Source organism: Oncorhynchus mykiss, chromosome 12 (assembly GCF_013265735.2).
Source record: "Oncorhynchus mykiss isolate Arlee chromosome 12, USDA_OmykA_1.1, whole genome shotgun sequence".
NCBI classification, from domain to species: Eukaryota; Metazoa; Chordata; class Actinopteri; order Salmoniformes; family Salmonidae; genus Oncorhynchus; species Oncorhynchus mykiss.
Genome location: NC_048576.1, coordinates 81,680,759 through 81,693,340, shown reverse-complemented (window position 1 = coordinate 81,693,340; position 12,582 = coordinate 81,680,759). Strand labels below are relative to the sequence as shown.

Sequence of the window (12,582 nt, the reverse complement as noted above, 5' to 3'; positions counted from 1 at the left end):
AGGAGGGAAGTAATTATGACTTATTATGACTGTCTGGGATCAGATGATCAGGAGAGAAGTAATTATGACTTATTATGACGGTCTGTGATCACTTGGGAGTATTAATTCCACACATATAATTATGGTAGAAATTTGAGAATTGCCCTGTTAATACTAGAATATTTACTGTACATAACATAGATATCAGTATTGCCAGTAATATGCTATTACTCAGCTATTTTCAGCTATAGTGATCAAAGAGGGTTATCATTATCAGTGTTAGTCAAGCCAAAGTCTCTTGTCCCAAAAACAACCATTCTCATTGAGGTGTATCTACATAAAGTCATACAGCATCATATCTCATGTCAGCCCAAGAAGTTGGCATGTACCTTCAGTCCATCAGCCATGCATGGCTCCTGTACCTTCAGTCCATCAGCCATGCATGGCTCCTGTACCTTCAGTCCATCAGCCATGCATGGCTCCTGTACCTTCAGTCCATCAGCCATGCATGGCTCCTGTACCTTCAGTCCATCAGCCATGCATGGCTCCTGTACCTTCAGTCCATCAGCCATGCATGGCTCCTGTACCTTCAGTCCATCAGCCATGCATGGCTCCTGGCTGAGTATTCTGATTATTTGACCTAAAAAAACCTTATGACCCTTGATAGCTTGAAATGCTGAGAAGTGCTTAAAATCCCTATTTGGACCGTGGGCTGGGCCATCCTAGAGGAAAGCAGACCTTATATAGCCTGGCCTACACTATATTTCAACTACCTGTATAAATAATGTGTAGATACATTTATTTGAGACAGCAGGCATTGCCATCTAGGCAGCTTCTACGGCCTAGTCCAGCCAAAGGACATGGCAGTTGTAATTTTCTACAGTAAACACATTTGCAACTGTAAATGAAATCAAGAGGAAAGGGTAATCATAAATACAATGCAGCCTACACTTAACACGGTAGGTAGTAACCCAGTAATAAGCCTACCATGAATAACTTGCAGATGAGAGAGATGACTTGACTTACTACAGAACTTGAAATGCCCGGTAGCCTACGTCGTGAGGCGTAGTCACTCACAGCCTCAAATTATGCGATGTCTAAACTCATTCTAGTAAAATCTCATGGGCTGGCTCGGGTTGACAAAGATTAGCAACGCCACATATAGGCTACAATGGAATGCTTCCCACTACAGTTGCCAACATTGCTGCAGTTTTCAATTATTTTGGTGTTGGTGTTTTGTCACATCGTTAGATATGCCTACAGTACACACACGAAGGGAAATTATATTATCACGAAACCATGATTTGATCCCAACGAGGTGCTGCGCGCTATCACTCGTCCGGACACCATGGCACATACGCCGTGTCCCTTTGGCGGTGGGCCGAGACACAGTGGTCTGTCCCTATCGCACCACGCGTCTCCTCGCCTCCAGCAACACCCCCTCTCCTCCTCACACACTGCCTCTACCGTCCCCTCCCATCCCCGGGCTCTGCTCGGCTCTGTCTCCCCTCTCTACCACACATATACATCAGTATGTCTTTAGCACGGGTAGCGCTATACAGTCAGCGAGCGGAGAAGCCCGTTTAGTATTCCGAGCACAGGGGAAGAGAGGGAGGGAGGGGAGAGTGAAATACAAAGAAAAAAACAGGGTGAGAAGACAGAAAACACATTCCAAGACAAGAAAATAGGAAAGAATGAGAGGGGAGCGGAGAGATACCATATTGTTCATTTCTCCCTCTCAGTCTACCCCTCCGCCTTATTCTTCAATCCCAGGTGCAGTATTTGAACCCATTTTCCTGTCTTGGGGTAGAGGGCGGAATGTTGATTTTTAACGCGTCGCATCTGAAAAAATAGGCTGGTGTTTAGATGAAAAGGGCAGGTAGGAGAGGGAGCAGTTTCGGATACAACATAGAGGTTTGATGATATTTCATTTTTGTCATATTAATACACGCCTATATGTCGTTATATAGGTTCGGCTACTCACCATAATATCCTGTGTGATCTTAAGTGTTATAGTCTATCTATACTGTAGCTATGTGCCACCTAACTGACTGTATGTCTGTCCGGTTCAAATATACATTTTATGCATATTTTGTGCAGTGATGTGCGAATGTAATCTATTCTAATTTAATGTATAGCCCATTGGTTCGAGCGTTATGGCATGCATATAGTAGCCTATGTAGCCTACACTGTAGGTTATCTCTCGCACAAGTGTGCAGTGTGCATAGCATGTATGTGGGTTTATATGTCTGTCGGGATGTAAGCCATTGCTCTCAGATAAATCCAACTTTTGAATGCATGTATAGGTGTATAGGGCGAAACACGCACACACACACACACACACACACACACACACACACACACACACACACACACACACACACACACACACACAGCATGAGTAAGACAGGGGAAACATGTAGGAGCTGAAACGAGTGTTATTCCCCTCCACCCACCCCACCCCTCTCTCCTCTCCCTTCTCCCCTCTCCCCCCATCAAAGGCACAGTGGCTCTGGCTTTATGAGATAGACTTCCATAATTATGCAAATATGAATATGCTCATATGTAACCAAAGTCATAAGGATAGTCTCGATGGCTCACTGACTTTGACGTAAATGTAAGTGAAGTATGAAGCGAGGGCTATCCACGTGCACTGTGTGGGTGGTGAGAATGTTGCCATCTTAGTATTGGACCAGTGAACTGCTCTGCATATATGGATGTGCAGCTTCTTCCACCGGCTCTAGTCTGCACAGGAAGAGAGCGGAACCAGTATCCCAGGGTTCCTCACTGGCCTCTCGCTCAGCTTGGTGCTCGCGCTGTGTTTCCTGTGTGACGATATAGATAATTTAGACACTCGCGGGAGCAGGCCTGAAGCAGCAGAGAGCCCTGCATGCAGCACAGCAGACTTCAGTGTGTGTGTGTGTGTGTGTGTGTGTGTGTGTGTGTGTGTGTGTGTGTGTGTGTGTGTGTGTGTGTGTGTGTGATGTAGGGACATAAACAGAATATTGAAACCTCCAACGTCGGATAGTTGTACTAAAAGCTTGCCTATGGGCTGTTACAGGCCAGCCTGGAGTAACCTAAAGGCTGAGTCGCAGGCAGCAAAGCTATTACCTTTAGTCAATAGACATTAATACAAGGTCTTCAATCTTGGCCTTGTATTTCTAGTGCCATCTCACAGCCAAATACAGGAAGCAGTCCTCTTTTGTAGCGGTAAAGGTATTTGGTAGTATCTATTTAGCCTAGTGCATCAGTTTGACACAGTTGGATGAGCAGAGAGCACAGATGATATTGGCCCAGACAGACATGACGCTGTGATGCACTGGCCTCGATAGGTAGGAAGTGATGCAAAGGTCCATGCCAGTGCTAGTGAGAAAAGGTCATGACCTCTGTGTGAGTCACGGAGGGCCCTGCATCCAGTGACTTCATGTTTTAAAGGATGAGTCTTGAGGTCGGAAGTGATAGTGCGCTTATAACACAAGTCCATGGAATACAGTAGAACAGACAGCACAGAACTGAGGAGAGGATGGTAGAGGAGAGGAGAGGATGGTAGAGTAGAGGAGAGGATGGTAGAGTAGAAAAGAGGATGGTAGAGTAGAGGAGAGGATGGTAGAGTAGAGGAGAGGATGGTAGAGTAGAGGAGAGGATGGTAGACTAGAGGAGAGGATGGTAGAGTAGAGTAGAGGATGGTAGAGTAGAGTAGAGGATGGGTGAGTAGAGGAGAGGATGGTAGAGTAGAGTAGAGGATGGTAGAGTAGAGTAGAGGATGGTAGAGTAGAGTAGAGGATGGGTGAGTAGAGGAGAGGATGGTAGAGTAGAGGAGAGGATTGTAGAGTAGAGGAGAGGATGGTAGAGTAGAGGAGAGGATGGTAGAGTAGAAGAGAGGATGGTAGAGTAGAGGAGAGGATGGTAGAGTAGAGGAGAGGATGGTAGAGTAGAGGAGAGGATGGTAGAGTAGAGGAGAGGATGGTAGAGTAGAGTAGAGGATGGTAGAGTAGAGGAGAGGATGGTAGAATAGAGGAGAGGATGGTAGAATAGAGGAGAGGATGGTAGAGTAGATGATGGTAGAGTAGAGTAGAGGATGGTAGAGTAGAGGATGGTAGAGTAGAGTAGAGGATGGTAGATTAGAGTAGAGGATGGTAGAGTAGAGGATGGTAGAGTAGAGTAGAGGATGGTAGAGTAGAGGATGGTTGAGTAGAGTAGAGGATGGTAGAGTAGAGGAGAGGATGGTAGAGTAGAGGATGGTAGAGTAGAGGAGAGGATGGTAGAGTAGAGGAGAGGATGGTAGAGTAGAGGAGAGGATGGTAGAGTAGAGGAGAGGATGGTAGAGTAGAGTAGAGGAGAGGATGGTAGAGTAGAGGAGAGGATGGTAGAGTAGAGGAGAGGATGGTAGAGTAGAGGAGAAGATGGTAGAGTAGAGGATGGTAGAGTAGAGGAGAGAATGGTAGAGTAGAGGAGAGGATGGTAGAGTAGAGTAGAGGATGGGTGAGTAGAGGAGAAGATGGTAGAGTAGAGGATGGTAGAGTAGAGGAGAGAATGGTAGAGTAGAGGAGAGGATGGTAGAGTAGAGTAGAGGATGGGTGAGTAGAGGAGAAGATGGTAGAGTAGAGGATGGTAGAGTAGAGGAGAGGATGGTAGAGTAGAGTAGAGGATGGTAGAGTAGAGGAGAGGATGGTAGAGTAGAGTAGAGGATGGTAGAGTAGAGGAGAGGATGGTAGAGTAGAGGAGAGGATGGTAGAGTAGAGGAGAGGATGGTAGAGTAGAGTAGAGGATGGTAGAGTAGAGGAGAGGATGGTAGAATAGAGGAGAGGATGGTAGAATAGAGGAGAGGATGGTAGAGTAGATGATGGTAGAGTAGAGGAGAGGATGGTAGAGTAGAGGATGGTTGAGTAGAGTAGAGGATGGTAGAGTAGAGGAGAGGATGGTAGAGTAGAGTAGAGGAGAGGATGGTAGAGTAGAGGAGAGGATGGTAGAGTAGAGGAGAGGATGGTAGAGTAGAGGAGAGGATGGTAGAGTAGAGTAGAGGAGAGGATGGTAGAGTAGAGGAGAGGATGGTAGAGTAGAGTAGAGGATGGGTGAGTAGAGGAGAAGATGGTAGAGTAGAGGATGGTAGAGTAGAGGAGAGAATGGTAGAGTAGAGGAGAGGATGGTAGAGTAGAGTAGAGGATGGGTGAGTAGAGGAGAAGATGGTAGAGTAGAGGAGAGGATGGTAGAGTAGAGGATGGTAGAGTAGAGTAGAGGATGGTAGAGTAGAGTAGAGGATGGTAGAGTAGAGGAGAGGATGGTAGAGTAGAGTAGAGGATGGTAGAGTAGAGTAGAGGATGGTTGAGTAGAGTAGAGGATGGTAGAGTAGAGGAGAAGATGGTAGAGTAGAGTAGAGGATGGTAGAGTAGAGTAGAGTAGAGGATGGTAGAGTAGAGTAGAGGATGGTAGAGTAGAGTAGAGGATGGTAGAGTAGAGGAGAAGATGGTAGAGTAGAGGAGAGGATGGTAGAGTAGAGTAGAGGATGGTAGAGTAGAGTAGAGGATGGTTGAGTAGAGTAGAGGATGGTAGAGTAGAGGAGAAGATGGTAGAGTAGAGTAGAGGATGGTAGAGTAGAGTAGAGTAGAGGATGGTAGAGTAGAGTAGAGGATGGTAGAGTAGAGGAGAAGATGGTAGAGTAGAGTAGAGGATGGTTGAGTAGAGTAGAGGATGGTAGAGTAGAGGAGAAGATGGTAGAGTAGAGTAGAGGATGGTAGAGTAGAGTAGAGGATGGTAGAGTAGAGTAGAGGATGGTAGAGTAGAGGAGAGGATGGTAGAATAGAGGAGATGATGGTAGAATAGAGGAGAGGATGGTAGAGTAGATGATGGTAGAGTAGAGTAGAGGATGGTAGAGTAGAGGATGGTAGAGTAGAGTAGAGGATGGTAGAGTAGAGGATGGTAGAGTAGAGTAGAGGATGGTAGATTAGAGGATGGTAGAGTAGAGTAGAGGATGGTAGAGTAGAGGATGGTTGAGTAGAGTAGAGGATGGTAGAGTAGAGGAGAGGATGGTAGAGTAGAGGATGGTAGAGTAGAGGAGAGGATGGTAGAGTAGAGGAGAGGATGGTAGAGTAGAGTAGAGGAGAGGATGGTAGAGTAGAGGAGAGGATGGTAGAGTAGAGGAGAGGATGGTAGAGTAGAGGAGAGGATGGTAGAGTAGAGTAGAGGAGAGGATGGTAGAGTAGAGGAGAGGATGGTAGAGTAGAGTAGAGGATGGGTGAGTAGAGGAGAAGATGGTAGAGTAGAGGATGGTAGAGTAGAGGAGAGAATGGTAGAGTAGAGGAGAGGATGGTAGAGTAGAGTAGAGGATGGGTGAGTAGAGGAGAAGATGGTAGAGTAGAGGATGGTAGAGTAGAGGAGAGGATGGTAGAGTAGAGTAGAGGATGGTAGAGTAGAGGAGAGGATGGTAGAGTAGAGTAGAGGATGGTAGAGTAGAGTAGAGGATGGTTGAGTAGAGTAGAGGATGGTAGAGTAGAGGAGAAGATGGTAGAGTAGAGTAGAGGATGGTAGAGTAGAGTAGAGTAGAGGATGGTAGAGTAGAGTAGAGGATGGTAGAGTAGAGTAGAGGATGGTAGAGTAGAGGAGAAGATGGTAGAGTAGAGGAGAGGATGGTAGAGTAGAGTAGAGGATGGTAGAGTAGAGTAGAGGATGGTTGAGTAGAGTAGAGGATGGTAGAGTAGAGGAGAAGATGGTAGAGTAGAGTAGAGGATGGTAGAGTAGAGTAGAGTAGAGGATGGTAGAGTAGAGTAGAGGATGGTAGAGTAGAGGAGAAGATGGTAGAGTAGAGTAGAGGATGGTTGAGTAGAGTAGAGGATGGTAGAGTAGAGGAGAAGATGGTAGAGTAGAGTAGAGGATGGTAGAGTAGAGTAGAGGATGGTAGAGTAGAGTAGAGGATGGTAGAGTAGAGGAGAGGATGGTAGAATAGAGGAGATGATGGTAGAATAGAGGAGAGGATGGTAGAGTAGATGATGGTAGAGTAGAGTAGAGGATGGTAGAGTAGAGGATGGTAGAGTAGAGTAGAGGATGGTAGAGTAGAGGATGGTAGAGTAGAGTAGAGGATGGTAGATTAGAGGATGGTAGAGTAGAGTAGAGGATGGTAGAGTAGAGGATGGTTGAGTAGAGTAGAGGATGGTAGAGTAGAGGAGAGGATGGTAGAGTAGAGGATGGTAGAGTAGAGGAGAGGATGGTAGAGTAGAGGAGAGGATGGTAGAGTAGAGTAGAGGAGAGGATGGTAGAGTAGAGGAGAGGATGGTAGAGTAGAGGAGAGGATGGTAGAGTAGAGGAGAGGATGGTAGAGTAGAGTAGAGGAGAGGATGGTAGAGTAGAGGAGAGGATGGTAGAGTAGAGTAGAGGATGGGTGAGTAGAGGAGAAGATGGTAGAGTAGAGGATGGTAGAGTAGAGGAGAGAATGGTAGAGTAGAGGAGAGGATGGTAGAGTAGAGTAGAGGATGGGTGAGTAGAGGAGAAGATGGTAGAGTAGAGGATGGTAGAGTAGAGGAGAGGATGGTAGAGTAGAGTAGAGGATGGTAGAGTAGAGGAGAGGATGGTAGAGTAGAGTAGAGGATGGTAGAGTAGAGGAGAGGATGGTAGAGTAGAGGAGAGGATGGTAGAGTAGAGTAGAGGATGGTAGAGTAGAGGAGAGGATGGTAGAATAGAGGAGAGGATGGTAGAATAGAGGAGAGGATGGTAGAGTAGATGATGGTAGAGTAGAGTAGAGGATGGTAGAGTAGAGGATGGTTGAGTAGAGTAGAGGATGGTAGAGTAGAGGATGGTTGAGTAGAGTAGAGGAGAGGATGGTAGAGTAGAGGATGGTAGAGTAGAGGAGAGGATGGTAGAGTAGAGGAGAGGATGGTAGAGTAGAGGATGGTAAAGTAGAGGAGAGGATGGTAGAGTAGAGGAGAGGATGGTAGAGTAGAGGAGAGGATGGTAGAGTAGAGTAGAGTAGAGGATGGTAGAGTAGAGTAGAGGATGGTAGAGTAGAGGAGAAGATGGTAGAGTAGAGTAGAGGATGGTTGAGTAGAGTAGAGGATGGTAGAGTAGAGGAGAAGATGGTAGAGTAGAGTAGAGGATGGTAGAGTAGAGGATGGTAGAGTAGAGTAGAGGATGGTAGAGTAGAGGAGAGGATGGTAGAATAGAGGAGATGATGGTAGAATAGAGGAGAGGATGGTAGAGTAGATGATGGTAGAGTAGAGTAGAGGATGGTAGAGTAGAGGATGGTAGAGTAGAGTAGAGGATGGTAGAGTAGAGGATGGTAGAGTAGAGTAGAGGATGGTAGAGTAGAGGATGGTAGAGTAGAGTAGAGGATGGTAGAGTAGAGTAGAGGATGGTTGAGTAGAGTAGAGGATGGTAGAGTAGAGGAGAAGATGGTAGAGTAGAGTAGAGGATGGTAGAGAAGAGTAGAGTAGAGGATGGTAGAGTAGAGTAGAGGATGGTAGAGTAGAGGAGAAGATGGTAGAGTAGAGTAGAGGATGGTTGAGTAGAGTAGAGGATGGTAGAGTAGAGGAGAAGATGGTAGAGTAGAGTAGAGGATGGTAGAGTAGAGTAGAGGATGGTAGAGTAGAGTAGAGGATGGTAGAGTAGAGGAGAGGATGGTAGAATAGAGGAGATGATGGTAGAATAGAGGAGAGGATGGTAGAGTAGATGATGGTAGAGTAGAGGATGGTAGAGTAGAGTAGAGGATGGTAGAGTAGAGGATGGTAGAGTAGAGTAGAGGATGGTAGATTAGAGGATGGTAGAGTAGAGTAGAGGATGGTAGAGTAGAGGATGGTTGAGTAGAGTAGAGGATGGTAGAGTAGAGGAGAGGATGGTAGAGTAGAGGATGGTAGAGTAGAGGAGAGGATGGTAGAGTAGAGGAGAGGATGGTAGAGTAGAGTAGAGGAGAGGATGGTAGAGTAGAGGAGAGGATGGTAGAGTAGAGGAGAGGATGGTAGAGTAGAGGAGAGGATGGTAGAGTAGAGTAGAGGAGAGGATGGTAGAGTAGAGGAGAGGATGGTAGAGTAGAGTAGAGGATGGGTGAGTAGAGGAGAAGATGGTAGAGTAGAGGATGGTAGAGTAGAGGAGAGAATGGTAGAGTAGAGGAGAGGATGGTAGAGTAGAGTAGAGGATGGGTGAGTAGAGGAGAAGATGGTAGAGTAGAGGATGGTAGAGTAGAGGAGAGGATGGTAGAGTAGAGTAGAGGATGGTAGAGTAGAGGAGAGGATGGTAGAGTAGAGTAGAGGATGGTAGAGTAGAGTAGAGGATGGTTGAGTAGAGTAGAGGATGGTAGAGTAGAGGAGAAGATGGTAGAGTAGAGTAGAGGATGGTAGAGTAGAGTAGAGTAGAGGATGGTAGAGTAGAGTAGAGGATGGTAGAGTAGAGTAGAGGATGGTAGAGTAGAGGAGAAGATGGTAGAGTAGAGGAGAGGATGGTAGAGTAGAGTAGAGGATGGTAGAGTAGAGTAGAGGATGGTTGAGTAGAGTAGAGGATGGTAGAGTAGAGGAGAAGATGGTAGAGTAGAGTAGAGGATGGTAGAGTAGAGTAGAGTAGAGGATGGTAGAGTAGAGTAGAGGATGGTAGAGTAGAGGAGAAGATGGTAGAGTAGAGTAGAGGATGGTTGAGTAGAGTAGAGGATGGTAGAGTAGAGGAGAAGATGGTAGAGTAGAGTAGAGGATGGTAGAGTAGAGTAGAGGATGGTAGAGTAGAGTAGAGGATGGTAGAGTAGAGGAGAGGATGGTAGAATAGAGGAGATGATGGTAGAATAGAGGAGAGGATGGTAGAGTAGATGATGGTAGAGTAGAGTAGAGGATGGTAGAGTAGAGGATGGTAGAGTAGAGTAGAGGATGGTAGAGTAGAGGATGGTAGAGTAGAGTAGAGGATGGTAGATTAGAGGATGGTAGAGTAGAGTAGAGGATGGTAGAGTAGAGGATGGTTGAGTAGAGTAGAGGATGGTAGAGTAGAGGAGAGGATGGTAGAGTAGAGGATGGTAGAGTAGAGGAGAGGATGGTAGAGTAGAGGAGAGGATGGTAGAGTAGAGTAGAGGAGAGGATGGTAGAGTAGAGGAGAGGATGGTAGAGTAGAGGAGAGGATGGTAGAGTAGAGGAGAGGATGGTAGAGTAGAGTAGAGGAGAGGATGGTAGAGTAGAGGAGAGGATGGTAGAGTAGAGTAGAGGATGGGTGAGTAGAGGAGAAGATGGTAGAGTAGAGGATGGTAGAGTAGAGGAGAGAATGGTAGAGTAGAGGAGAGGATGGTAGAGTAGAGTAGAGGATGGGTGAGTAGAGGAGAAGATGGTAGAGTAGAGGATGGTAGAGTAGAGGAGAGGATGGTAGAGTAGAGTAGAGGATGGTAGAGTAGAGGAGAGGATGGTAGAGTAGAGTAGAGGATGGTAGAGTAGAGGAGAGGATGGTAGAGTAGAGGAGAGGATGGTAGAGTAGAGTAGAGGATGGTAGAGTAGAGGAGAGGATGGTAGAATAGAGGAGAGGATGGTAGAATAGAGGAGAGGATGGTAGAGTAGATGATGGTAGAGTAGAGTAGAGGATGGTAGAGTAGAGGATGGTTGAGTAGAGTAGAGGATGGTAGAGTAGAGGATGGTTGAGTAGAGTAGAGGAGAGGATGGTAGAGTAGAGGATGGTAGAGTAGAGGAGAGGATGGTAGAGTAGAGGAGAGGATGGTAGAGTAGAGGATGGTAAAGTAGAGGAGAGGATGGTAGAGTAGAGGAGAGGATGGTAGAGTAGAGGAGAGGATGGTAGAGTAGAGTAGAGTAGAGGATGGTAGAGTAGAGTAGAGGATGGTAGAGTAGAGGAGAAGATGGTAGAGTAGAGTAGAGGATGGTTGAGTAGAGTAGAGGATGGTAGAGTAGAGGAGAAGATGGTAGAGTAGAGTAGAGGATGGTAGAGTAGAGTAGAGGATGGTAGAGTAGAGTAGAGGATGGTAGAGTAGAGGAGAGGATGGTAGAATAGAGGAGATGATGGTAGAATAGAGGAGAGGATGGTAGAGTAGAGGATGGTAGAGTAGAGTAGAGGATGGTAGAGTAGAGGATGGTAGAGTAGAGTAGAGGATGGTAGAGTAGAGGATGGTAGAGTAGAGTAGAGGATGGTAGAGTAGAGTAGAGGATGGTTGAGTAGAGTAGAGGATGGTAGAGTAGAGGAGAAGATGGTAGAGTAGAGTAGAGGATGGTAGAGAAGAGTAGAGTAGAGGATGGTAGAGTAGAGTAGAGGATGGTAGAGTAGAGGAGAAGATGGTAGAGTAGAGTAGAGGATGGTTGAGTAGAGTAGAGGATGGTAGAGTAGAGGAGAAGATGGTAGAGTAGAGTAGAGGATGGTAGAGTAGAGTAGAGGATGGTAGAGTAGAGTAGAGGATGGTAGAGTAGAGGAGAGGATGGTAGAATAGAGGAGATGATGGTAGAATAGAGGAGAGGATGGTAGAGTAGATGATGGTAGAGTAGAGTAGAGGATGGTAGAGTAGAGGATGGTAGAGTAGAGTAGAGGATGGTAGAGTAGAGGATGGTAGAGTAGAGTAGAGGATGGTAGAGTAGAGGATGGTAGAGTAGAGTAGAGGATGGTAGAGTAGAGGATGGTTGAGTAGAGTAGAGGATGGTAGAGTAGAGGAGAGGATGGTAGAGTAGAGGATGGTAGAGTAGAGGAGAGGATGGTAGAGTAGAGGAGAGGATGGTAGAGTAGAGGAGAGGATGGTAGAGTAGAGTAGAGGAGAGGATGGTAGAGTAGAGGAGAGGATGGTAGAGTAGAGGAGAGGATGGTAGAGTAGAGTAGAGGAGAGGATGGTAGAGTAGAGGAGAGGATGGTAGAGTAGAGTAGAGGATGGGTGAGTAGAGGAGAAGATGGTAGAGTAGAGGATGGTAGAGTAGAGGAGAGAATGGTAGAGTAGAGGAGAGGATGGTAGTGTAGAGTAGAGGATGGGTGAGTAGAGGAGAAGATGGTAGAGTAGAGGATGGTAGAGTAGAGGAGAGGATGGTAGAGTAGAGTAGAGGATGGTAGAGTAGAGGAGAGGATGGTAGAGTAGAGCAGAGGATGGTAGAGTAGAGGAGAGGATGGTAGAGTAGAGGAGAGGATGGTAGAGTAGAGGAGAGGATGGTAGAGTAGAGTAGAGGATGGTAGAGTAGAGGAGAGGATGGTAGAATAGAGGAGAGGATGGTAGAATAGAGGAGAGGATGGTAGAGTAGATGATGGTTGAGTAGAGTAGAGGATGGTAGAGTAGAGGATGGTTGAGTAGAGTAGAGGAGAGGATGGTAGAGTAGAGGATGGTAGAGTAGAGGAGAGGATGGTAGAGTAGAGGAGAGGATGGTAGAGTAGAGGATGGTAGAGTAGAGGAGAGGATGGTAGAGTAGAGGAGAGGATGGTAGAGTAGAGGAGAGGATGGTAGAGTAGAGGAAAGGAAAGGAGAGGATGGTAGAGTAGAGGATGGTAGAGTAGAGGAGAGGATGGTAGAGTAGAGGATGGTAGAGTAGAGGAGAGGATGGTAGAGTAGAGGAGAGGATGGTAGAGTAGAGGAGAGGATGGTAGAGTAGAGTAGAGGAGAGGATGGTAGAGTAGAGGAGAGGATGGTAGAGTAGAGGAGAGGATGGTAGAGTAGAGGAGAGGATGGTAGAGTAGAGG

At 46.4% G+C, this 12,582-nt stretch overlaps 1 protein-coding gene across 4 annotated transcripts in view; it reads left to right on the top strand.

Annotated features, from left to right (window-relative positions):
- Nucleotides 1–1,462: 1,462 nt before the first annotated feature.
- LOC110538614 (synaptotagmin-C) overlaps nt 1,463–12,582 on the top strand; it is a 51,747-nt gene continuing 40,627 nt past the window's right edge. Inside the window, exon 1 of one of the 4 annotated variants that reach the window (XM_036938719.1) lies at nt 1,463–1,752. The gene's annotated coding sequence lies outside the window, so the exon portion shown is untranslated. The other 3 variants (XM_036938715.1, XM_036938720.1, XM_036938717.1) reach the window with 3 other exon arrangements.